Source organism: Orcinus orca, chromosome 9 (genome assembly GCF_937001465.1).
Source record: "Orcinus orca chromosome 9, mOrcOrc1.1, whole genome shotgun sequence".
NCBI classification, from domain to species: domain Eukaryota; kingdom Metazoa; phylum Chordata; class Mammalia; order Artiodactyla; family Delphinidae; genus Orcinus; species Orcinus orca.
Genome location: NC_064567.1, coordinates 60,726,086 through 60,752,338, shown reverse-complemented (window position 1 = coordinate 60,752,338; position 26,253 = coordinate 60,726,086).

Below are 26,253 nucleotides of genomic sequence, written 5' to 3'. Positions count from 1 at the left end.
TCCCACATGCCGCGGAGCCGCTCGGCCCGTGAGCCATGGCCGCTGAGCCTGCGCGTCTGGAGCCTGTGCTCCGCAATGGGAGAGGCCACAACAGTGAGAGGCCCGCGTATCACAAACAACAACAACAACAACAAAACCATGTATAGTCATATCTAGTAATCCCTCCTCCCCTCCATTTGCACCACATTCCCCAGCCTCACCGCGGGGGTGCCTTATTTCCTTCACTTTCTTTAAATCTTTTGTTTTATTAATAGGATTCATGGATACTACAGTGAAAGCACAGAGAGGACACCAAACTGATTAATAAGGAAAATGCACAGAAGTACCTACCTGTGCAAAAGTTTCATGCTAAACCATAATATACTCTAAGTATCTGGGAAATGAAATCACAGATTTCCAAATACTCAACAGACTTCACAAATTCTATCAAACTTACACATATGTTTATTAGGCTATTTCCCTCTTATTAGACTGAGGGAAATCGGAACCATTTATTCAAATTCTTTCTGTCACATTGATTGATGAACACTCTCATTCATCGGGCCACTATCTATCTGGTGAAGACTGGGAACATGTCACCATGTTAGGGTCTGGGTGGGGCCTGGGGCTTGGGGAGAGCAGAATAGCTTGAAAAGTTTAGTCTGGCGAATACTAGTGATTTAATAGAATCGTTTTTTTTGTTTTGTTTTTATTTTTGATTTAATAGAATCTTGATTGTGATGTTACCAAAATCTCTTCACATTTTTAAAGAATTCCATATTACCTAAGGGACCTTGGGAAGCCAAAGGCATAAATATACTATGGATTCTCCATATTTGCTAATTCTTTTTCTTTGGATAAAGCAATCTACATTGAGTTATCTTATTTATTACTGCTTAATTTGGAAAAGGTCGTGAGCCAGGAGCTAAGGGTCCCAGTCATGAGTTGAATAAAGGGGGCCTGCACACGTACAATAAAGAATCCTACATAACCATATGACCTGTCAAGGCTACATCTGCCCAGGGGAGCAAACTGAGTATTGCCACAGGAAGTCACTCTGTGCTGTTCTGAAGCTTTGCTGAATCGAGCTGTGCACCAGGCCAAGGCATTAAAATCAGTAGGGCTGGTTCATGGTTTAATAAGGGATGAAATTCATGAAGATAGAAAGCTTCCTCCAGGAAAGCCCCATCCATCTCTGGCCCATGTCTCTGCTTTTTACCTAGGTTTCATACGTATTGAGAAGAATCACTCCCAGTTACCAATAATCTTAGTGGTGCTGAGAAAAGCTCCCTGTATGGAGGAGCCGATGATGGCCCACCATGTGGTACAACACAGTTAGTTGCGGGGGAGAGGGGGTAGAGAGTCATGGTGAGGGCTGGTGTTGGGACCCAACATGACCAGAACAGATCTTTTGCAGGTCGGGGGGTGGGGGAGGGGAGTAGTGTTGGGGACAGGGCAAAGTAGAGAAGGGAATAAACACGAGAGTGTTTCTCTGCTTCTACCGGGATGCATGGCTTCCTATTGCTTCTAAATCCAGAATGGGTTTTGTGGGCTGGCTGAATCTTCCTCTCTCCAATAATGAGAGTGAGAAGGAATACCAGCTAGTTTAATTAATCATGCATTCAACAAATATTTAGTGCATACCTGTTATGTACCAGCTGTTCCAGGAGCTGCAGTGAACACGTCAAGGAGCTCATCTCCTGGGCTGGGATAGGGGTTGGGGATAAACATTCTAAAGAGTAAAAAGCCAGCATCCTGGTAGCATTGATCATCCCAGGACCCTTGACTCAAGTCTCCAACATTTTACTTGTTTGCATGTCCTTGACCTCTCAACCACATGCTCTACCTACAGGGGACCATTGACATAACAACAAGCCCTGCATTCTTGACTCCCCATTTACACAGGCTCAGTTACACTGTTTTCACTCTTCTTATTCATCCTCATGGTCTCACTTTCTGCCCTGTTCACTCCTATGCATTGTCTGCAACAGGAATACCATGAGCAGTTTTGAGGATTTAGCCAAGCCCTGAGGCCTGAGCCCACTCCCCCCTTTCCATTTTGATGGACTTCCAGGCACAACAGAACACCTGCTTTGCCCTTGTTTTGCTACAAGCCCTCGGCTCTTAATGCACCCCTCCCAGTGCTGCTTTGTGTAGACACTCCTCTGCTGGCCGTCACAGCCAACCAAGAGATGACTCCCAGCACATTCTCTACTCTGGTGCCCACCACATGTGCCTTGCTGAGAAACAATGATACCTATCCTCCTTCCCATGTACTGCAGGCTGTGCCATGCCTGCAGGCCTCAGTGGGGGTGATGCCCACCCCCGTACCCCAAGACATCAGTCTGCACAATTGGAACTATTCTTCTGGGCCCCTGCCTTTTGTGTGTGTGTGTGTGGTACGCGGGCCTCTCACTGTTGTGGCCTCTCCCGTTGCGGAGCACAGGCTCCGGACGTGCAGGCTCAGCGGCCATGGCTCACGGGCCCAGCTGCTCCACGGCATGTGGGATCCTCCCGGACCGGGGCACGAACCCGTGTCCCATGCATCGGCAGGCAGACTCTCAACCACTGCGCCACCGGGGAAGCCCGCCCCTGCCTTTTTGAAAAAATCAGAATAACCAGGTCTCTGAGACTTGGGCCTGGACACTCCAAGGAGGGTGGGGGAGTGGAAGCAAAACCCCCAGCCCCTGTACTTGGGCATGGGCTGACTGGACAGGTTCAGGATTGCACCCTGAGCTGGAACATTACCAGGTTATTACCATCTGAGGATATTGTATAGGCATCATATATCATTATGAGAATTATTACTATTTGCATACAAGATATGCAAGATAATTTTACCCCAAGGTAAGAGTAAGTGGTTGATGTTGGTTGATAACCAGCTCCCTGTAATGCTCTCTAAGAGATGGTGACAACTGAAAGGCAAAGTGTTCCCGTCTAGCACCATCCCCTTCTTTGGGGACAGGCATTGTGACTTGTCTTGGCTCTCACTTCTTCCCATTCAATAGTGTAAGTCACTTACTAGTCTGTAGGAAAGTCTTGAGGTGGAAACACTGTCCTAGAGGACTGTAAACTAAGTCAAAGGCATGGCCTTTGGGGAGCTTTTTTGTGTCAAAGAGAATTAGATCCTTCAGGTACTTTGATGTCCTGGGGAGATCAAACATAGATTCATGAAATAGTAAAAGGAGCCATGTAAAGCAATATAGCAAACAAATGCAAATTAAAATCAAATAGCTATAAATTCTAGAGGGACCTGGAATAGAGGTGCAATATAGAGATGACAGTAAAGGAAGGCTTACTGGAAACAGGATCCTCCCAAGATAGTGGACATGGTACCAGCTGCCAGTCTGTACCAAACCAGCCACCAGATAGAAGGAAAGCCTGCCAGGGATGCTAGAGGGAAAATCCAATGTCTGTGATTAGCTGTCAGACAGTCATGAGCATTCCCCTGACCACAGAGGAGCTCAGATTTGAAGGTCTCGCCTGATCAAACACACTTTCTGTGTAATGAAGTATCGAGCCAATCCTTGGAATAAAAGACCTGAAGGTCTCCTTGGAACTACACTACGATTTAGAGTGTGTTCATCTCCTGCTTATGGGATCAAATCCCCATCGGGTCCATTTTCTTTCTTAAATCTCAACTATTAAAATAGAAGGAAATGACCCATTTTATTTAAGGTGGAATTGACACCTGATCCATGTTTTTTCTTCCAATTTGGGTAACAAAGGTTTTGGCAGTTCTGATGTACTTATGTTAACCTGATACATTTCTGAATGAGAAACAAGTATAACTCTAAAACAGGTAGTTTAAATAGAATTGATCATTTTTTCCTTCTGATAAATTTATTTTCCACACTTTACACTATGTATATACTTTAAATGCATTTGCTTTTTATTCAAAGGACAGAAATGTCACTTTTTCAACTTGTTGTCTAAATTTTAGAAGGCAGATTCTTTTCACTACATACTAGTGTAACAAATATATACTCAAATTTCCTAAAGAAGTCACTTAGAAATGTGTTCATATTAGTTGCATTATCAAAAATAAATACTAAGTTTATCTAAGGTGCATTGAGTCTATGAAACAGCATGATTCAGGGATCAGAACAACTGGGCTGTCATCCCAGGAGTTTACTTAGTTTCTGAAAGGTTACACCCAAACTCCAAAGCTTCAAGAAGAATAGAACCTGTGCCTATAAGACTATGATTGTTGGGATGAGTATAGCCTTGGGCTCCAAGTCCTAGAGGATTATCATACAGTAGTTCTTCCTCATTCAGACTTAGGTTCCTTAAAAACACCAAAGGAAGTGCTATTTGAAGTGGAAGAACTTAAACCCTTATACAGAAAAAATAAGAAACCGTGGCAGAATCAGCTGTACATCAACTTAGGAAAGCCCCTATATTTTTAGGTTTACTAAAATACAACAAAGAGAATTTGAAATAGAAAGATATTCGTATTATTCAATTCATTTTACATGAATAATATGACTAATGTAGTTAATTTCCTTTTATCATTCTTTACTCACTGGAAATTTAACTGGCTGTCCCTCCCTCTTACACTATTTCAGGAAGAGGTGTCTAATTTAGTTTTATTTTGTTACAGATTAATATATTCAAGATAATATAAAGGAGTCCTTTTTCTCATCTTGGTGGGTCCCTTCCCAAAGGTACCTTCCTCTGTCTGTTAGAAGTACGCTCTGCTTCAAATACTCGAAAATGCAGCGGCTCCAGGTTTTCATCAGGAATCATGGTCTTTCCACCTTCCAGCTCCTTCTATCCTCGGTCATGTGATTTTCTTCCTCGTGGTTGCAGGATGACTGCTGCAACTGCAGAGTCAGGACCACTCACAAGGCAGGAAAGAGAAAGGGCAAAGGAGACAACAGTACTCTTTCCTTCCGGAGGCTTTGACATTTATTGGAGAATGAAAGTCTGTAGGGATATTTGCCTACGTCTCATTGGTGTCACATCACTCCCATGGTTGAAAGAGAATCTGGGAAGACTAGAGTTTTTAACTGATGATATTTCTGCCCTAAACAAATGAGTACTTTGTTAATTTGGAAGAAGGCGAAAACCAGCAATGTTTGCTACAACTCTCTTTCTGAATGTGTAACTCTGGAGCTATTGACTTCTACCTCCTGCTTCCCATTTCCTCAGCTCTTCAGTACCTCTCTGTTCTCATACACTCCACAGACTTTGGCTCATAGGCCCTAGATTCCTTTTTTTTTTTTTTTGCGGCACGCGGGCCTCTCACTGTTGTGGCCTCTCCTGTTGCGGAGCACAGGCTCCGGACGCGCCGGCTCAGTGGCCATGGCTCAACGGGCCCAGCCACTCCGCGGCATGTGGGATCCCCCCGGACCGGGGCACGAACCCGTGTCCCCTGCATTGGCAGGCGGACACTCAACCACTGCGCCACCAGGGAAGCCCCCTAGGTTACTTTTAATTATCTTCTTTTATCTTTCCAGTATTTCACTGCAAAAATCTCTATTCATTTCCTGCCAACTCTCTCTGCCTCCTTCTGTCCACGTCTATTACTTTGCTCTTTTCTCTCCTTTTTTCTAAGTACCTCTAACAGGAGCTGCTCCTGATCCAAAATTCTTCTGTTAGTCAAAACACACCCAGAAATAATTTCATGTATATCCTCTTCTAAGTCTGTCATTAAACAGCAGACATTAATCAGATATTTTTATATTTGTAAAATTTTGCATCTGTAAAATTAGTGTGAGCTTGCTAACAAGCAGGGTGGCACTCAAGTAAGTCTTTGGTTATTGATTGGGGGCATGAGCTCAGGTTGCTCAAGGATATATCCCTGGGCCAGAAAGGCAGAGTCTTAGTCACAACCAGAAAGGTCTGAGTGTAGAGTCTCAGACTGGCAGGAGCACGGCAGGGTGGAGATGGCAAAATGTCAGCCTTTGCAGCATTTGTAGACATGCTAGAATGCCTTGCTGATTTATTGATGACACTGTGAAAAGAAAGCATACATATTCAATACTGAATATACTTTGAGCACTTGCTGGGGGTAGAAAGGGGTGGTTGGCTGAGGTGCTGAAGTGGGCAGCTGGACTCACATACAGAGAGGAAAATGTAAAGTCGGAAGTTAAGAACCTCATAGCCGCCGACAGCAGCTGGGGCCGTCTGGGAGAATTCTAAGCAACTTTCCTCCCAAGAAGCAAGTTCACACATCCCAACTGGACAGCTTGGGACCTGAGGATGTGACTGAGACAGACTTCTTTTTTGGGAGCAGCAAACAGTTTTTGGGCAGCAAAACTGAAATCCAGTTTGAATCCAGATAATCTTTCTAATTGCAAAACTCTAACCAATGTACACTTTTATAAAATGCTTTTCCCACACTACCTATATCTGCTCATGGTAAAGACTTTGACAATGGATCTGCTGCCCCTTTGGAAAGTGAGAAGATGTAATAACTGGACAAAAAGGAGGATAGTAAAGAGGAGAGAGGCTGAGAGAGCAGGCTCCATCATTTTCAAATAAGACCAGTTGCCACGGAAGAATGTAAAGGAGTTATCCTTGGCAAATGAATGGACAGGGAGTGCCAACTGGAAAAACACTGGAGGGAAGGTGACATGACGCTGAGCTAAGACACTGGACACAGACACGCTGAGCCTTCAAAATCCAATAGCTCATGATAAGAAGGCCTACTTGAAAAGATTTTATGTTACATTCACCATGTACTCTGACAATTTAGACATAGTTATCACATTTGTTTTATAGCAACAAGAGTGATTAGGTAATGCCAGCTTTTTGAGTTGCTCCTCAACACACATTATATTCTATCAAATCCTCTTAGACCTCATTTAAAATGAAAGGCAAATAGATGCCTTCATCAGGTTTCAGTTATATTTAAATCGGGGCAGGGGGCTTTGCGTTGAGTTGTTGCCATTGGAGTATAAGCACCAGATCTTTGAAAGACTGTGCTGGCAACTTGGATACTGAACTTGGTCCGTAACTTGACGGCAAAGGGCATCCTTTTGTTCTCAAATTATGTTCTTACACCATGTATTACAAACCACTGAAAGAGAATAATACTTTTTAGATAATTATAGTTATAAATGAAATATAATCAGTGTTTACCATAATTCTGAATTAATAAGAACACATTAAAATTATAGCCATATAAAACAGTATTTTCTTCTCCTATAGTTTTTGTTCAAAGATATTTAAGAAATAAAAGACATTTTACACACTCATGTCATTATCAGTTTCTAGACCTTTTCTTGATGTATGAAAGTGAGAAAATCTAAAATCACATAATCTCCACTGCTGGCTTTGCCATTTGTAGGGTGTGCTAATCAAGTTCACCAGAAATTCCCAAGCCTTTTTTGCTAAAACCTATTCTTTGGGTCATAATTCAATAAGGTTATCTTTTATGTAGAGGACTTTCACTGATACAATTGAGATTTTTCCAAAAATGGCTCCAGTATCCTTGGTTTTTACTCTTTGTTTTTTTCTGCATGGTATCTCCAGTGGGAAGATATCCATGTAAAGAGTCACTCAATTGTTGCAAATAAGTTGTCACATCAGTTGAGATGGTCATTTCTTCATTTTCTAAAACTGTTTCTCTAAGAAAAGGAAAGTTACTTCAACATACTTTATCCCAACTAGAAATTGCTGTATACAAGCAAATAATTTCTCTCTGGCCACACCATGTTCTTATTAGATCAATGTTTAGATGAACTCATTTTTGTGTTTGAGTACAACTGATACATATGGTAGGTGAAGGATAAATTTTGTTTTTTAAATTGTCAAATAAAGAATTACTTTGTGAAAAACTGACTTGTTTCTCATGGCTTTCAAAAAAAATGTAACAGGGTACAATGGAATACTACTCAGCCATAAAAAGAAACAACATTGAGCTATTTGTAATGAGGTGGATAGACCTAGAGTCTGTCATACAGAGTGAAGTAAGTCAGAAAGAGAGAGACAAATACCATATGCTAACACACATATATGGAATTTAGGGGAAAAAAATGTCATGAAGAACCTAGGGGTAAGACAGGAATAAAGACACAGACCTACTAGAGAATGGACTTGAGGATATGGGGAGGGGGAAGGGTAAGCTGTGACCAAAAAAAAAAAAAAAGTAACAGGGTTGCAAATTTAACTTACAGTACAACTGAAATATGTTCCTTTGTGGTTTTTTTTTTTTGTTTTTTTTTGTGGTACGCGGGCCTCTCACTGTTGTGGCCTCTCCCGTTGCGGAGCACAGGCTCCAGACGTGCAGGCTCAGCGGCCATGGCTCACGGGCCCAGCCGCTCCGCGGCATGTGGGATCTTCCTGGACCAGGGCACGAACCTGCGTCCCCTGCATCGGCAGGTGGACTCTCAACCACTGCGCCACCAGGGAAGCCCGTTCCTTTGTTTTTAATTATAAATATTGTAGGTTTCCCCTCCTGACCTCTAGTCATGGGGGAAAGAATCACTAACTTTTAGCCCTATCTGGGTGAAATCTTAGTTCAAATGAATATAGAAAACAATCCCTTTAGATAATGTTCAGCTATGGGGAAACACACACACACACACACACACACACACACACACACAAAAACAGCCTCCCAGATCTCCTCTATGGTATGTCCCCCTGACCCCACTGCAAGATGGCTTCTGTGGACATGGGGGACAGGCAAGGTTTTCACAACTCCTGGATAGCCAGGAAGAATATTGGGCACAGTGGTCTTTGGGGCGATGGACCTAGTTCACCTGGTTGGTTCTTGCCCAGCTGATACCTGTGGCTCAATTCTGTGGCTTCTGTACAATGCAGACCTCCTCCAAAGTCCTTATATGTGCTGGCTTGGCATCATCTGCATGCTCCCCCTCCATTCTCCACACAAGTTTGAACTTTCTTCATATTCTTCTGGACCTCTTCGTCAATGTAGATGGTTGGGAACCATTAGAGCAGTTCCCGAGAGCTGTCCTTAGGTCTTCATGTGGTCAGAACACAGGCTCATGAAGGGACTTGTGGTCACTCTGTCATCTGGTCTCTCTCTGACTGACTCAACCTCATTCTGGTTCCTCAGGGGCTACAGACACTTCTGAGTCACTGGCCAGGTGACTTGCTCTGTAACCTGCCCTACAGAGTACCGCACCTCCACTATAGCAACCCCCCACGGGGATGCTCTCCACCTCAGGCTCAAGGACTGTAGGACCCTATAGATACACCTATGGGAACCAAGGCCACTGGGGGAAACCACAACCTCCTCCCGACTTCCTGCATGGCCAAGTGATGTGGGTTCTCCCCAGGATGGTGCAGAACAGCCTGTGAGGTTATTCCTCCCAGAGTCCCAAGTGGAGTGTTGGGGGCAAGAACATCTCTGCCTTCTCTACTTGTGTGTTTTCCTCACTCATCTGGGCTGGGGAGTGGGGCAGGTGGCAGGGTGGGGAGGGAGTGTGAATACATCATCCTAGTACTTTGCTTTCTTAGTCCTACTCCATTCAGCTTCCCTCTTCCACCATCCCCTGGGAAGAAAAATGGATGGGCTGTCTTTGATTTTGTGATGCATCTTCTTCTATGTGGCAGCAGGTCTTAGAGTTCTGCTGTCACAGGCGGCCCAGGTTTCTTCTCTACCCCACAGGAGAACTGCATAAGCTGGCTCCTCCAGCCTGGGGCTACCGTATGTTAAAGAGGACAGAGACCATTTGAAAACTCCTCTCTCAGAGGGCAACAGTCTGACTTTGAAGTCTTTTTAAATTTTTTTCCTGTATAATCTTATTTCTTATGCCAGAATTGGAATAAGACAAAATAGTATGGGTTTTTTTTGCATTTCTTCTTACTATAAATCCTAGTCTCAAAGACTACGCACCCCCATCACTTTCAATTAGATGAGTACTCAGGTAAACTAGTAAAGGATACCCTCTCAGAGAGGCAAAAGAAAGAAGCACTTTACTCATTTTCATCATTTTCCCTGTTGCAAAATAAATGTGCTGCCATGGGAATTCACCTCACTTCTACATGGAGATGGATGCTGTGCCACCTAACAATTCCTTAACAAAAATCACAGGAGAAGCAAAGATTTGTTTTTTATCTCCCAGTGGAGTTTTTGTTACTATATAAAGAAGACAGAGACTTCTTCATTTTTGCAGACACATTTCTTGCACTAAGTGCATGATAGTGTATTATACAAATAGCTATTCCTTTCTGTATATAGGGAGCAAAGCTTGACATTTTACCAAGCACAGCAGGGGTTACTATCAGTACAAATTGATCCACACCCCTGAAGTGTTGGCTTATGGCTCAAAAAGAAATCTTAGATGAGATTGAAGACATCAATTCCTCTCATAGTTAACGGAAGCAGTACACAAAAGAAGAATTCACCTACCCTCTCTCCCTTACATACTGCAAAAATACCAACAGCTGACTGCAGCCATTACTATCACGTGGCTTGTCAAACTAATACCTCCTTTCAGAGCGATAGGTTCCGCATTCTCTATAACTTACGCCCGGATATCCTGGCTTTTGCATACATTTTGAAACAAATCTCATCATTACACAAAGGAACATGTTGAAGCTTCTTTGGTCCATTCCCTCTCAATACAATTTTTAAAAAACATTTCCAATGCATAGAAATTTACCCATTACAGGAGTCTCTTTTCCTTGGCTTATGAATTTGCTACTTACTAGAATGTTTGAATCCAGAGCTTCCCAAGTCACATAAACTCACATGTCCTCAAGATTTTGCTATGATCAAATCATTCCCTTGTACATGCATGATAACCAGGTGTCCCTCCTCACATTAAAAAAATTTTATGGTCAGACAGTTTCAGCGTTTGAAATAACAGGGTGCACAGAACACATTGCAACTGTTGAGTCCCATCCCTCTCTATGTCCAAGAAAAGCTGAATGAAACTTTCAGTTCTGGTTCTGTTTGCGTCTACGTAATGTGGCACAAAAAATTAACAAAGATATGGAATTTTGCTATGGAATAAACTGCAGTCAACATATTAATTAATGGTTAACTATTCAAGCAAATCCATCTTTGCCGCCAGCATGTCATTATCTACACATACATCAAGAAATAACCCACAATGCGGCAAGAGAGATGAAGCCACAACACAATGGCTTTATATAAGCAGGTCAACCCACCACTACACCTATTATTACTGGCATTTGCTTTTATATTTTAATTAATAGCAGAGAGTTGTGCCCAACTCAGTTACATACATTGGTGAATTGGGCACGGGCAAGATGTGGGGCTAGTGAATTCCACTGTGACAGCTAAATCTGTGTTCTTGATGGCGAAATCACGCACGTCTCCCTCTTCCAGAAAGGGAAGAGCTCCAGTAAAGAACCTCTGGTGTAGAAGATTGAAATGTACCACGCAACATCAAGATAGGGTGGGCAAAACACCTAAGCCACCCCTCTAGCCTGATCCCTGGACACACCCCTACCCTCACACCATATAAGGAACAAGCTCATCCCCCCTCAGGGAGCAAGCGAGCAAGGGAACATGTTGTTTGTTGTCGCTCCCCCCTGCTGCAGCAGGTGCCCCAATAAAGCCTTACCTGGGGAAAAAAAGATACAGTGTAAGTTCTATGAGCACTGTCCCAGGTGATATTTGGAAATATTTCATAAAACAAGACCTATGAGTATCTGGTTACCATATTAAAGTTTATCTCCATATAATATCTGCTCAACACTTCTTTATAGGTGAGGTCCAGCTTTTCATGGAAAAAGTGGAGGGAGAAGTTGGGACCCAGCTCATGTCTCATCCTTTATACCCTAGGATCAAAGCGTAAGTGTTCAGTTAACAGAACCTACACTCGGTTATTTCAGTGAACATCTGGTGTGACTCCAAATGCTCCTGGAGACCTGAGCTCTCATCTTCAGCAGTCTAGCAAAAACTTTCCTACATGTACAGTATTCTCCCTGAGGCAAGTTCTGGACAGCACAGTTTTCTTAATCTTATTATGTCTCCAGAAGTGTTTTGGTGCCCCTTTGGATTGGTGTCTCTGTCAGATGTCTCATTAACCTTCTCCTTAATCTAGCTTGGAAAATATCTAGACCCCAGAAAAGTTTCTCCTCTATCTGGGTGGTCACATGTTAACAGAGTTTACTAAGAGAAAAGATGTAGCAAACCACTCTACAGAAGGCTGAAAACCTTTGTAACTGATATTCCATGGACAGCATGAGGGATGTGAGGCTCATGCAATGATAGAATCAGGGAATCATAGGTAAGAAATGGAAATAGAGGGCCTTATTCTTTCTTTTTTTTTTAATATAATTAGATGTCTTTGTAACCTGATCATGATTCACAGAGACTGAGCAAAATGTTAATGACTTATAATCACTTCTATTGGCAAATGAGATTCTTGGGACCCATTTTCCCTCTTATGAAATAAAACTCCAGTCATGTAGGATGAGGGCTGAGATGGCTTAGTTTAGAGTTAGATCTTGAGAGCAAGACTACAGGAAACTAGAGTGGGGCTCCTTCTAATCTGCCATTTTCCAGCATAGATCTGAGAGGTTCCAGCAGACAATAATAGTAAAAGAATTAAGTTCTTACATGTCCAAGGCACCATGCTAAGGAACGTACATGCGTACTCATGACATTTTATAGATAAGGAAAGTGTGGGTCAGAACTTTTCACGTTTAAGATTGCCCAGCTGGGACTTCCCTGGTGGCACAGTGGTTAAGAATCTGCCTGCCAATGCAGGGGACACGGGTTTGATCCCTGGTCCGGGAAGATCCCACATGCTATGGAGCAACTAAGCCTGTGCGCCACAACTACTGAGACTGCACTCTAGAGCCCGTGAGCCACAGCTACTGAGCCCGCGTGCCACAACAACTGAAGCCCGCGTGCCTAGAGCCCATGTTCCGCAACAAGAGAAGCCACTGCAATGAGAAGCCCGCGCACTGCAATGAAGAGTAGACCCCGCTTGCCGCAACTAGAGAAAGCCCACATGCAGTAACAAAGACCCAACGAAGACCCAACACAGCCATAAATAAATAAATAAATAAATTTATTAAAAAAAGAAAAAAGATTGCCCAGGGCTTCCCTGGTGGCGCAGTAGTTAAGAATATGCCTGCCAATGCAGGGGACAGGGGTTCGAGCCCTGGTCTGGGAAGATCCCACATACTGTGGAGCAACTAAGCCCATGCACAACTACTGAGACTGCGCTCTAGAGTCCGTGAGCCACAACTACTGAAGTCCACATGCCTAGAGCCCGTGCTCTGCATCAAAGAGAAGCCACCACAATGAGAAGCCTGTGCACTGCAACAAAGAGTAGCCCCGGCTCGCTGCAACTAGAGAAGGCCCACGCACAGCAATGAAGACCCAATGCAGCCAAAAATAAAATAAATAAAATTAAAAAATTAAAAAAAAAGAAAGATTGTCCAGCTGGCAAGACGCAGACCTGGGATTCACACCCAAGAAAATTACTTAATCTCAGCCTCATTCGTAAATTGGGACAATTTATCCTACCTTGCAGAGTGATTGTGTAACAAATAAGTAAATCTATGGCAGGTACCTTACGTCTGGTACTAGGTATTGAGACATACATAGAATCTATTAACTTTTGCTTCCCCTAAATGTCTTCTCTGCAGACTGAGTTACAGCTTCTGTCCATTCCATTTCTTTTCCAAACTATGGACTAAAACTCATTTAATATTTTCTCTCCATTCTGTTTTATTCTCCTTTTAAACTATTTGTGTACTGTTCACTGTCCTGGACCTCTTCCTATTGCATCATTTTTAAAACACGATAAAGGAGACGTGTATTTTTTCCTGCACTCTTTTCCTTCAGAATGTTTTTTCCAAAAAGTAAAAAAAAAAATCATTTAAAAAATTCACTTAAGAAAGTCATGTTGCAACATATTTGCCTACCATACCTCATCAGTTATGTGATTTTCGTGTCACATTTCTAAACGAAATGCCATCCTTGAATTGAAACATACATATTTTAGAATTGGTAAATTCTTTAGCAGTTAGGCTTATATTTTAATATATCTAGTACTTAAGGAGATATATTTTCATCCAGAAAGTATTTATGCAATAGAGTATTACCAACACATAAATATCTCTGGAAGCACAACAGGCACCCAAAAAAGCTCAAACAGTAGACACCCAGACACTTGAGGAAGACTTGCTATTTGTCATAGATAAACTTCTTTCCTGAATCAAGACATCGTTGATTTATGTTTAAACAAAACTTTCACGCTTGTCCATCAAAAGCTAACACCATAATTTCAGGAACTCTTATTTGGAAAACTACCAGTGTCTCTAAAGGGTCTCAGCACTTCTCAGGCTTTAGCTATTAAGGTCTCCAGCCATCCAGGTAGGCCTGTTCTGTGTGTGTCTCAAGCTCTTCTTCCTGGCGAGGCCAACAGCAGATATAGGCCTGTTGAGAGTTAGGATTTAAAGAGCATACACACATACAAAGGATAATTTTAATCTGATACAGAATCAGATCTCATGTTACCCTTCTGTTTGTATGCCCTTTAATCTCTCTAAACTTCCTGATGGCTCAATCTCTATGCAATGCTGGCCCGAAATCAGGACTCAGTGAACTTGTGGGGGAGGGGAATTTTGCCCTTTTTCTCCTTTCAGTTCTTTTGGCTGGCAACTAAAATGACATAAGGCAGATTAACAGGAGAAAATTAAATTTATTACATATGTACAGGGAAACCACATGAGCATGAAGAATTTCAAAGACGGCAAAGCTAAGGTATATATATATATATATATACACATACCATTCTGAACTCTGGAGGAGGAGGCTGGGGTTTGAGACTTTGAAGGGAAGTAAGGCAATTCACAGGAAGATGAAAAGAATTAATGTCTTATAAATAAATGTTTGCTGAGCCATCTGAAGACAATGGGACACAGAGAGGACTTTGATCAAACAGGGCTTGCTAAGTTCTTCCCTGTCTACCACACCTAGTTCATACTTTGCTACAGTTGTCTATGGTGATAGTTACCTCCTGGAACAGGCCTTCTATTTTAAATTCTTTTAGGCAGTAAAGGGGAATTTCAAAGGTTCTTCCTGAGTCTTCTGGGCCTTGCTTGTTTTCAGCTCAAAATAATCCACATGCCTGAGTGGCACATCTTGCAGTGGCCTCCCCTGAACCCCATCAAACTCATTCATTCAATAAATGATTTAATCTCATAGTTTTAGGCTAGTAGGCCCTCACTCATTGTAAATACAATTTAAAACTCAAATAGTGGATGAAACCAAATTCAGCCATTCCCCACTGTATTGATCTTTTAGAAAAGGAAACTAGTAAGTAATAACAAGGGCCTGGGTGGTTGGGGGCAGATGGGGTGTCAGGAAGTTGCTCAGGACTAGGCAAGGCAGGTGCCTGTAGACAGATTTGCCTACCCCATGGGAAGAAACCCCTTCCTATAGGGAGAAGGCTGTTCTGACCAATTTAGGGCAGGTTACCATTCAGCCAGCATCTATTGACTATATCTTAGGTCCAAGACCTTGTCCTGGACATTGTAGGACATGCAAAGATACAGACTGAATCCCTGCCTTCTAAGATGTGCCAATCAAGTTATTACAAGAGGCTTGCACTAAATGGTTCTAACAAGTGCCATGGAAGGGACAGAGAGGAGTGGTGGGAGCTTCCTGGAGGCATCTGAACTGAGCCTGAAGAGACAAGGAGCACTTGGGCAGCTGGAGATGGAGAATGAGAACGTGCAAAGATAGTAAGAACAGAGCAGGAGGGAAGTGTGTTCTGCAAGTGCCACAGGGGCACCGGGGAGTAAGAGGCTGTCAGTGAGGTCAGCATGAAGCACATGGCTGGGTCCTCTCCATCAAGCAGTGAAGGAACCCCCCCAGTTCCTTGAGACTCAGTGTCTCCATCTACACAGTGCAAGGAATAACAACATTAGAGGTGAGGAAATAGAGTAATGCATTGTTATTTTCCCACATATTCCTCCAAAAATGAGTTGTCAATTATAATTCAACAGGGAAAATACGTCAGTTTTACTATTGGGCAGGGGGCCAACCCACATCCAAGAAAATATGTTTTCAATTCATTACAGAAGATTTATTTCCCTCCCAGGTGATCAACTAACTCTTTTGATGTTGGAGCAGTTAAGAAAACCAAATTCTGAGTCCTTTGTTGTTGTTTGCTTTTTAGCTTATAAATAAAAATTTTGTCTAAAGGTAAGAAATATCTGTTTGGCGAATCTGGGAAAAACAGGCTTTTCTTTCTTTCTTTTAAAAATTGAAAAAAATTTTTTTTATTTTTAAGATCATTTTATTCTTTGGACCCATACAATCTATTGGAAACAGCAATTTTAACATATTTCCATTTGCTATGTAAGGTTTGTTTCCTTGTTGGTCTGTTTCTATCCTCAAACAAGCTCCCTCAAGTTTGAACAGGGACTGGACTGGTTTGGGATCTCTTGAATGTGATCTGTAGCATCAGAGTATGATCTTTGAGATCTCATCTGTCTGAATTGGGGAAGAGGTCTTCTTGCTCTCTTAAGTGATATCCTGGAAGGGGACAGCTAGGACCATTTGCATTTGGGAGACAGCAGCTCCTTTTGACCAAGTTTGATTTCACCCACATTTTAAGGAAATTTAGGGAAGTTTTTCTCTTGATCATTAGCCGTTGTGGACCAGAATCCCTATTTCAATGTGCATTTTTTTTTTCTTTAAAATGGCAGAATGTTATTTGTTGAGGGTAAATAGTTACCTCTCTGTTCCATGTAATCTTCATAGAGGAGATGTGTTGGAGATTGGTTTTAAAGAAGGGTGATTTGGACAGAGCTGGAGGAATCAGACACCCTGACTTCAGACTATACTACAAAGCTACAGTCATCAAAACAGTATGGCACAAAAACCAGAAATATAGATCAATGGAACAGGAAAGAAAGCCCAGAAATAAACTCACACACCTATGGCCAATTAATCTACAACAAAGGAGGCGAGAATATACAATGGAGAAAAAACGGTCTCTTCAATAAGTGGTGCTGGGAAAATTGGACAGCTACAGGTAGAAGAATGAAACTAGAACATTTTCTAACACCATACACAAAAATAAACTCGAAATGGATCAAGACCTAGATGTAAGGCTGGACACTATAAAACTCTTAGAGGAAAATGTAGACAGAACACTCTGACATAAATTGTAGCAATATATTTTTGGATTAATCTCCTAGAGTAAAGAAATAAAAACAAAAATAAACAAATGGGAGCTAATTAAACTTAAAGGCTTCTGCACAGCAAAGGAAACCATAAACAAAACGAAAAGACAACCCACAGAATGGGAGAAAATATTTGCAAATGAAGGAATCGACAAGGATTAATCTCCAAAATATACAAACAGCTACAAACAGCTCATGCGGCTCTATGTAAAAAAAACAAACAACCCAATCAAAAAATGGCAGAAGATCTAAACAGACATTTCTCCAATGAAGACATATGGATGGCCAAAAAGCACATGAAAAGATGCTCAATATCACTAATTATGAGAGAAATGTAAATCAAAACTACAATGAGGTATCACCTTACACCGGTCAGAATGGCCATCATCAACGAGTGTATGAACAATAAATTTTGGAGACGGTGTGAAGAAAAGGGAACCCTCCTACACTGTGGGTGGGAATGTAAATTGGTACAACCACTATGCAGAACAGTATGGCAGTTCCTTAAAAAACTAAAAATAGAGCTACCATATGACCCAGCAATCCCACTCCTGGGCATATATCTGGAGAAAACAATAATCTGAAAAGATACATGCAGCCCAATGTTCACTGCAGCACTATTTACAATAGCCAGGACATGGAAGCAACCTAAATGTCCATTGACAGAGGAATGGATAAAGAAGATGTGATACATATATACAATGGAACATTACTCAGCCATAAAGAAGAGTGAAATAATACCATTTGCAGCAACACAGATGGACCTAGAGATTATCATACTAAGTGAGGTAAGTCAGAGAAAGACAAATATCATGGTATCAACTCATATGTGGAATCTAATTTAAAAAAAGATACAAATGAACTTATTATTATCTCACATAACAAGAAGTCTCCTAATAATGGTTCCAGGGTTGGTGTAGCTCAATGTGGTCATCAGGGCCCCAAGCTCTTTCTTTCTATCCTACTTTCTCAGCATGTTAGTACTCATGGCGAGGCTGACACTCTTCCCTATAACACATCCTCTCACCACCATGCTCAGAGAATGGCACCAGACAGCTCTCCTGGTGCCCCTTGTTTTCCTGAAAAAAAAAAAAAAAATTTCCTAGAAACTCATCACCCTGGCAGAGTCTCCTTATATATTTTCCACCAGAACCGTGTTACTGGTTGCCTCTAGCTACAAGGAGACAGGAAGGTATTTGAGAAAGTGCAATGGGATAACATGGCTAGAGTGTAAAATTGAAATGACTGTGGCAATGACCCCTAAGGCTAGGCACATTGCTACCTGAACATAACTGGGGCTCTGTTGTAAATGAAGAAGTAGGGGATGGCTGTCATGGGACAACCATTGTGTCTGCCCTGGCCCTGAGGGGATTCTATGAACCACATTTTAAATCAGTGGTTGTCAAACATCATCTGGTTATATCAGAATCATCCAAGGAACTTAAGAAAGTGCCAGAGGGCTTCCCTGGTGGCGCAGTGGTTGAGAGTCCGCTTGCCGATGCAGGGGACGCGGGTTTGTGCCCCGGTCCGGGAAGATCCCACATGCCGCGGAGCGACTGGGCCCGTGAGCCATGGCCGCTGAGCCTGCGCGTCCGGAGCCTGTGCTCCGCAACGGGAGAGGCCACGACGGGAGAGGCCCGTGTACCGCAAAAAAAAAAAAAAAAGAAAGTGCCGGAGGTGCACCCCTATGTTCACTACAGAATTATTTACAATAGCCAAAGTATGGAAGTAACCTAAGTGCCCATCAATAGATGAATGGATAAAGAAGGTGAGGTATATATATGCACAACGGAATACTACTCAGCCAAAAAAAAAAAAAAGAAATCTTGCTGTTTGTGACAACATGGATAGACCTAGATGGTATTATGCCAAGTGAAATACGTCAGGCAGAGAAAGACAAATACTGTATGATTTCATTTATCTGTGGAATCTGAAGAAATAAAACAGACAAACCCAGCTAAATAGAAAGAGAGTCATAGATATAGAGAATGAACAGGTGGTTGCCAGAGAAGGAGGAAGTGGGGGAGACGAGAGAAATAGGTGAGGGAGATTAAGAGGTAACAAACTTTCAGTTACAAAAAAAAAAAATGAGTCAAGGGTATGAAATGTATAGTGTAGGGAACAGAGTCAATAATTATGTAGTATATTTGCATGGTGACAAATGGTAACTAGACTTATCCTGGTGATCATTTTGAAATATAGAGAAATACTGAATCACTATGTTGTGTACCAGGAACTAAGAGAGTGTTGTAGATCGATAACAGTTCAAAAACATATGAACTCATAGAAAAAGAGATCAGGTAAAAGGTGTCGGGGAGAGGGATTTGGAGGAAGACAGTCAAAAGGTACAAACCTCCAGTTATAAGATAAATAGGTACTGGGGATGTAATGTACAACATGATAAAGGTAACAACGCTGTATGTTATAAATGAGAGTAAATCCTAAGAGTTTTCACACAAGGAAAACATTTTTTTTCTATTTCTTTAATGTTGTATCTATATGAGATGATAGATGTTCACTAAACTTATCGTGGTCATCATTTCATGATGTACGTAAGTCAAATTATTATACTGTATACCTTAAATGTATACAGTTCTGTACATCAATTACATCTCGGTAAAACAGGAAGAAAAATAAGCAGTAAATTAACAAATAAGCCCTGTGATTAGAACTAAGTTAGAAAAAAAAAGTGCCAGAGGCCTGGACCACAATGATTCAGGCCTGAGCATCAGGATATTTTAAAAGCTCACTAGGTGATTCTGGTGAGCACTTGGATTGAGAACTCATTGGACCAATAACTTAGTTTCTGTGAACATCAGTTAGCAGCCTACGGAGATGATATTAGGATACTAACAGCATTTGTCACATAGGATAGGTGTTCAGAGTAAAAGGTACATAAATTTGCAGCTCAATGATGCAAAATAAGTTTTGATCTCAGTCTACCCTCCCCTTCTGACAGACTGGTTTTAGAGGCAGATTCTAGTTTTCTCCAAAGAAACAGTGCTTTTCAAAACAGTGAGGAGTAAACTTGTTGATTTTGGCTACTGTACTAGCTCTCTATTGTTGCAGTAACAAACTACCACAAATTTAGCAGCTTAAAACAACACCAATCTGCAATCTCATAGTTCTGTAGGTCAGATGTCCAGGCAGACTAGGGTGGCCTCCATGCACGGAGTCCCCTGAGGCCCCATTTTCTTGCTGGATGTCAGCTGGGGTTCTCTCTGTGGCTAGAGGACGTGCAAATTTCTTTGCACGTGGTCCCCTTTACCTTCAAAGCAGCAACGGGGTGTCAAGTTCATCCATGCTTCAGCTCTGACTTCCTTTTCTGCTCTGGTTGGAGAAAGCTCTCCATTTCTAAAGGCTCATGTGATTACACTGGACCCATGTGGATAATGCAGGATAATCTCCTTATTTTAAGAAAGTAAACTATGCTTTATCACAACAGAGTCATGGAAGTGATATTTCATCATATTCACAGGTTCTGGGGATTAGGATGGGGTATCTTTGGGGAAAGGAGACTATTTTAGAAATTCTGCCTACTATAGCTGCTCATCCACTTTCCTGCTTAGCACCCCTTCACCCCATTGGCTCTTATCCATTCTTCGATTGTGTTATCAGCTGGTATTTAGCAATCTCCAGGTAAGTGTTCATGCAATTCCCAAGTAAATGTCATGGACATGGAGGACAGTAGGCTGGCCTGACTTCGAGGTATCAGAGGTATCAGGCAGTCAAGCCTGGGAACTCCAATCAGACACAAAGTGATAAACAAAAGGAGACAGTTCACTCCAAGGGCAAGGTGAGTGACACTGACAGGTAGCACCACTGGGGTTCAGAGGTAGTTACAAATGAAGACGATGTCAGAGCCAATGGTCCTGGGAGATCTCCACAATTGACAATTCTAATCACACGGCACAGGCAGCCCCCAACGTTCCTGCCTCCTAAACTCATTTTGACTTTTCTCGGAAGCCCAAATTGGTCCAGAAACGTATTCTTTGGAGCAAAGCATAACTGGTAGTTGTCCAGAGTAACTTAAGGAGTTGTCAGGCAAGTACTGTTTTAGCTTTTCTTTTAATCTTTCAATTGAGAAACTTTTCCAGTATTGAAAAATCAAAGCACAAAGAGAAAGAGGGAAAGTCTAGATACTCTCGAAAAGCCAAAAGAAAACAAAAAAAATAAAGGCCTGAAGACAGAAGCCATAGGCGAGCTTTCATGGCCAGATTTTTATCTTGATTCTGTAGTGGACACTGTGGAGTGTGGTCCGGTCTCCCCTTCATGTTTGAGGCACTTATTCCCCAGCTGCTGGGAGTGCTGGCAGCTGATGGCTCTCAGCCAAGTTCCAAGAATTACCCTCAGCTGAAGAGAGCTACCTTGTCCAAGATCATGCCTTTCTCTCTGGGCAGTCCTTATCCAGTGACCTGCTAAATACAGGTGTCCCAGCTATCTGAAAGCAGAGCGCTCCTACAAAAGCTTTTATAAGCTGAAATGGCATAAAGCGAAGAGGCAATTATCTTAGGACACATCTTGCTAACAGATGTACAAAATAAACTGAAATAGAGCACAGATGCTCACCGACACAGTTCAAAATTCTGGTGGCTTGATGCTGAGTGACGTTCCCTGGGGAAGGAGCTTGGCGGTTCCACTCTCCCTGCTCTGTTCAGGGTGTGTGCTGCCACTATAATGGCTCCATCGCTGCAAAACCAATGCAGAATGCTATTTTCACTTTCCACCTTTTTCGTAAAAGTGAAAATCCTCTTTGGATTTCTTTGTGTTAGCAAAAGCAGGTACTAATATAGGTGTTTCCTAAAAGTAAAGTGGAGGAAAGCAACTTTTGAAAAGTGGGGGGTACCTGTATTGGTGCATAACGGTCAGGCAGTCTTACCCCAAGTAGGACAAGACTGAAAGGCCATCCCAGTTTCAGAGTTTCCCTGAGGGGCTGGCTCAGGCCTTTGTTAGGTCTGCTTTACATTTCAACACCTCCCTCTGCAGACCTGTTCCCTTGACCTCCGTAGGTATGAATCCCAAGGGCACTTCCCATCCACCTTCCTGCATGCTCCTCCGAGGCCAGCAACAGATCCTAACAAGTCCCATTAACCCTGACGATATGGTCACCAGAGGTCTCCAAAGTGGATGTGTCTGCGTGTGTATGTGTTGTACAGGCACACGTGTGTGTTGCGTTTAATTCAAGGAAGAATGGGAAAATGATCTAGCAGTTTAAAACACGAGCGGAAAATAAATTTATTAAATTTTAAAATTGCATCATGAGCTTCAATTTTTCTTTTTAAAGTCTCAATTTCATCTGCCAAAAACGGTTCTGAAAGCTAACAGTGAAAAGGTGAAAAATTCAGTGGTACAGACATTGTGAATATATTTTGATTTTGTATGTTAAAGCCACATGCCTGATGTGATTTCAGCTTGAGAGCAGAGTAGATTGAAATTATTCACAAACTCATCCATTCACCACCCGGGTCTTGATCTTAGAGTGGGGAGATGAATTGAGAGCAAAAAATAAAATTACTAGTTGGAATTGTATGAGCATTATATTAAATGACTTCTAGGAGACAATCTTACATGAAGAGATGTAAGAATAAAAACAGAGTATTGGGGAAAACTGAATTACATATTTAGTTGAAAATTAGAAAGATGACACTGTGGATTCAGAGAGAGCAAGAATTATATCTCATTCATCTTTTTATTTCCCACAGATGTTTGCAGAGAGTAGGTCATCCATAAATATTTTTTCAACTAAAAGGATCTCAGACTGCCACTTCATTACTTAAACTTTATAATTATAATGTATCTGTGTGCTGCGGTCACAGTCCAAGGGGTTTGGGCTGGATTTACCACTGACCACTCCTCTAGCCCTAATGCAGGTCACCCTGTTATGCCAGTTTTTCTTACATTTTAGTGTGTCTTGGCTCTAGAAGCCGGACTGTTAATTGTCAGATTGTTTCTGTCATTCTTTCTCACATGAAAAAGGATGTGGACTGATGGGCTTAGAATTAGGGTATTAGGAGATTTGATGTCTGTATTACCACACCCTAGTCTCCTGGGCGTGATTTTGACTTATATTAATGCAAAGAAAATAAATCAAATGTTTGTTGACCTTGTGTGTACAGAATAGCTTGGATTGAACCAATAGCTTGGGAAGAATTACCTGTGGAGAGGAGAAAGAAGAAGTAACCATGACAGCTCCTAATTTTAACATGATATGCCGTGGGGTGACGTTAACTTTTAATTCTTAGCAGTAAAAAGTACAGCACCTTTTAGAGAGAAAACCATCCTACCATCCTATCACATAAAGTGGAGTCTGGAGAAAAAGTGTCCAAGTAAACCAATCTACTTTCTTTAATTTCATAAAAAAAATAATCTCACTGATGATAGTAACCATGCTTTTGGGTTAAGTCACTGCCTCACATTTTAACACCTTCTATTTCCCTTGCTTCACTTATCTGAATTTCGGTAATGGCAAGAAGTTTGGGTAATTCTACATCAAAAGTTTTGGATGCAAAAAGTTAAAAAGACAACCCTTTAAAGGAGATTCTGATAAGTGAGTTTGAAATAATCTATGCAGTGATCTAAAGTTATTAAAGAGCAAATTTAGAAAATATTCTGTAAGTTTAGGAGTACTAATTAGTAAAAGGCTCAATTACTACTTAATACAAAGATTCTATAGTAAAGCACTAATTTACATTATTATGAGGTAATCATTAGCCCTAAATTAGGTCATTTGTGATCTTAAAATTTATGAGCACCAAGCAGTTTTTCATTTTTTCCACCCTCCTAAGTCAGTATATTATAAAGAAGACTGGATCTTGGTGTGTTTTTAAACTTCAGGTTAAATTTCACCACTAAGTTCTGCTTCACTTGACCTCTGAATACCAGTTTTCCATTTAGTAAATCTGTTTGAGGATTTAGTAGCCTAAGAGAGTGTAAGGACAATAAAACATGAAAAGAAGGTCTAACTTGGTAAAATTATGAGAGTTTCAGGTGGAAAATAACACCAAATATCATTATTACTTAAGGATTGTAGAAAATAGCAGGGCACATGTCTCATTTAGGAACACTAAGAAGACACAGGTGATTCACTTATTATTTCCCAACTCTTTTTTTCTGCTTCCACTTGAGGATGAATATTTGAAAGTGGCTAATTTTAAAAAGGAACATGGGCGACTTCCCTGGTGGTCCAGTGGTAAAGAATCCGCCTTACAATGGAGGGGAAGGGGGTTCGATCCCTGGTCAGGGAACTAAGATCCCACATGCCGTGGGGCAATTAAGCCCACGTGCCACAACTACTGAGCTCGTGAGCCTCAACTAGAGCCCGCGTGCCGCAAACTACAGAGCCCAGGTTCTCTGGAACCCGTGAGCCACAACTACAGAGCCCACGTGCCCCAGAGCCTGCAAGCCACAATTAGAGAGAAAACCCACCACCACAACTACAGAGAAGCCCGCGCACCACAACGAAGAGCCCAGGTGCCACAACTAAGACCTGACATGGCCAAAAATAAATAAAATAAATAAATTTTAAAAAATAAAAATTTAAAAAAGGAACATGATATAAATGAAGTTATAAAGTAACTTCTGTTAAGTTTCAAAGCTCATTAGTATTACCGTGAAGTGAGCCCAGCTGAAATAGGATCCTAAGACATGTTGGAAACCGTTAATGCAGTTTCCATTAACAGGAAACTGTTATGAAAACAGGAACAGAATTCAGCCTGGTGTAGCCTTCACCTGGGTTTGGCGGTTGCTGCTCCAAATGTGATTTATTTAAGAACAATACAGGCTTCATGAAATACACTGAAGTCAGATTACTGGGTATTTCCATATTGGGGCCACAAATCCAGACCAAACTCCTCTGGGTGAAGATGGCATTTCCTCTGAAGAAAGTGAACGTTTCCACTGTCAGTTTCCCAGGGGAGGGGTCAGTTCTCCAGCAGGAAGTGAAGCGTGAGAGCTTTAGACTGGGGTGAAGGGAGAGCTTCCTCATTTTTTACAGGGTAGCTGTCAATTTGGCTGACACTCTTAAAGATGTGGTAGTATCTGGAATGTTCTAATGGGGGTGGTTCAGCTACCTCTGGTGCCTTGGAAACAGGTGGCAAGGAAAAGACAGCTTGGTGAGGGGCAAGAGGGTCCCACTGGATCTGGGCAGCTCTCATAAATTATCCTCTGGACTTTTTCTTCTGTTATTCTGGAGCATTCAGGAATGTCTGGTCTCTGCTTTGCTGTGGTAATAAGGGAGAGGACAAGTTCCTTCTTCAGGGCCAAACACGATGGTAGGAGGAAGTCACAGCCCAAGACGACAGTGCCCAAAGAAGCAGGCAACAGCCAACCAGAAGAGAATCCTCTGCCTCACTGTTTCAAATAAAGTAGAAAAATACTTGCGATTCTGTTCCTAAGATCTACCTCTGCCACAATGAGCACCACTCAAAACCTCACGAACCACTTTTGCCAGACAAGATGCTATCAATTTGGGGTTAAAAATAATAAGGCATATTCTCACTGGTTTTCAAGTATTTAAAAAAATGCACCCGTATTTTTGGGGGGCAGGCTCTAGAAGAAAACATTTCCACAGAAAAGAGAAAATTCTAGGATTTTGATGAGTCCTTTCTATTAATTCTAGGAAATTTTCCTTCTCCTTTCTGTCAATTCTAAGAAAGTTTCTTCAGCTGGTGAGAGGGAACTGAAATTTACAAAAGGTATGTGATTTTTTTTAAAAAAAGTCTGTAAAACACACCTGCTGATAGAAAATGGGGGCAATAAAAAGTCTAAAGAAACAAAAGAATTGCTGCCAGTGGGAAGAAGAGGAAAAAAGCAAAGACATGGAATGAGAGAAGAAAAGAATAGGGGAAGGTTCAAAGAGCCAGAAGTTCACAGGCAAGAAGAGAGGGAAAATTCAACCAGGCAAGTAGGTTTGTAAAAATTTTTATGAACAATCAATCATTTCCGTGCCTAATTTTTCTAAGCATATACTTTCACCTCATCAAATAAAATTATTATGTAAATCTAAACAGCATGAAAAAGCAAGTTTCAACATTTTAAAGAAAAAATCCAACTATTAAAATAATCATACCTTTCTATTCCTGTCTCTCACACACATGCACATATATACCCCACTGAACAGTACAGATACAAGGAAGACAGCCTTGCATAAAACTAAAGAAAATGTTGAAT